The 1,706-nt window shown below is 45.0% G+C and overlaps 1 long non-coding RNA gene across 1 annotated transcript in view; it reads right to left on the bottom strand.

Annotated features, from left to right (window-relative positions):
* Nucleotides 1-1,485: 1,485 nt before the first annotated feature.
* LOC126511100 (uncharacterized) overlaps nt 1,486-1,706 on the bottom strand; it is a 10,613-nt gene continuing 10,392 nt past the window's right edge. The window contains exon 4 of the long non-coding RNA XR_007594609.1: nt 1,486-1,674. This is a non-coding gene — a long non-coding RNA (uncharacterized lncRNA). The remainder of the gene's footprint in view (nt 1,675-1,706) is intronic.

Genomic DNA, 1,706 nt, shown 5'->3' with positions numbered 1-1,706 from the left:
ATCTCCCGGGTGTTAGCTTCCGCCAGCTGGCAGCGGGTGCTGGATGATGGAGCAGCCCAGGCAGGCCCATGACTTTGGAGTTTAGAAACTGTGTAGTTAGTGAGCTGTTAAAGTGAGCTGCACTTGAGGTATGCGTTCTTTAGGGAGAGAAAATAGCTTCAGCGCTGCTTGAAGTTTTTATACCTGACTGTGCGCGTCAGTTTCGACCCAGCAATCTTCTCGTTCTAGGTGTTGCTAAACCATCACTCATGTGGCACTGATGGGAAAAAAACAGTGATGATTTTTCTTCCCCTACAGGGTTTTATGTGTGCGAATGTTTGGGATGAATGCACCCGACAATTCCCCATCTCTTGTGCAAATATTTTTGTAGACGTGAGTCCAAATGCCACAAAATCACTGCCATGGCCCAGGTTATGTGAATCCTTTTCTCAGGCAGGTTTTTATGAAATGTGATTATTCGTGAACTCTGAGACTCTCTGCAGAAACATTAAGATTAGTCTCAAGAAGAAATCCTTTGGTGATGACCTATTTTTAAAAAAAAAAAGAAAAAAGAAAGAACCAAAGGAAGGAAGGAAGGAAGGAAGGGAAAGAAGTCACCTTGGAGCTAATTTGAAGGGGAAAATAATTTTTTGGTTTTGTTTTCATGTTGCCATGCCAGGCAGTGCACAAAGGGGAACCACAGTGACTCGGTCAGTGACATTCCTCCAGTGAGTGGCTGGTGGGAGAAGATAAGGCTCTGCTGAGCTGTGCCAGAGACCAGTTTCAGTTCTGTCAGGTGTAATCAGAGCCTGGGTCTTAAAAAAAAGCCGCCGCTCCACTCCGTTGAGAAGACCTTCTAGGCCCAGTGCCGTGCACCAAAAGGGAAAAGCAGCAACAATTACACCGGGGGTGGGGGAACGGGACTCGGACACAGGGCCCAGGACACCAAATATCAACAGTGTCTGAGCCAAAGCCACCCCTCTCTTTACACTCTGGGTTCATCGTCTGATGTCCCATGTTTAATATAAAACCCTTCCCACAGGTCTAATAAATGGAAGCCACTGTTTGCTGGTTTGCTTTTAAAGGCTGAGGTTGCAGAGATGAAGTTTCTCATCTCAACGCAAGGCAAAGGAGGTTACTGAGTCTGTACATCATGGTGGGAGTCTCAGGTCAGCCCCTGGCTTTAGGACAGCGGGTCAGAGAGCACCCATCTTTTCTGTTTGCTCAAAATGTCACTTGGAAAATTGCTCTTGTGGATGGCAGTGTTCCACAGAGTAAATCAGAATTTTCATTTGGAATATATATATATTTGGAATATATATATATATATATATGTGTGTGTGTGTGTGTGTGTCATATATAAATATATACGAGATAAAGCTGAGCCAATAGGCTGTTTGGGAGGATGTGATAAGGTATGGTGTGTGCTTGCAGCCTCTAACCTTTCTGGTGGGTCTAATTGACTGCCCATTAAAATAACCTCAGAACCCAGGCTGGCCATACTTCTTTATTGCTAAGATTGTCCAAGACTGTCTAGGCTTGGGTGCAGCCGCCTTGGGAAGCACAGGAGAAATAGCACTCCCATTTTGGGGATCGGCAAACTGAGGAAGGGTAGAAATGACAACGTGCTGTGTCAGAACTTGCTGAGGAAATGTAGACCTGGGTAATGTGGCCTCAATGGAGGAAATTAAAAGCCTGCAGTGTGGGAAAAAAAAAAAAAACAATTA

This window comes from Alexandromys fortis, unplaced genomic scaffold (genome assembly GCF_014885135.2).
Source record: "Alexandromys fortis isolate MF-2015 unplaced genomic scaffold, M_Fortis_MF-2015_v1.1 scaffold_19, whole genome shotgun sequence".
In the NCBI taxonomy this organism is placed as follows: domain Eukaryota; kingdom Metazoa; phylum Chordata; class Mammalia; order Rodentia; family Cricetidae; genus Alexandromys; species Alexandromys fortis.
This window is presented reverse-complemented; position numbering and strand designations above follow the sequence as displayed.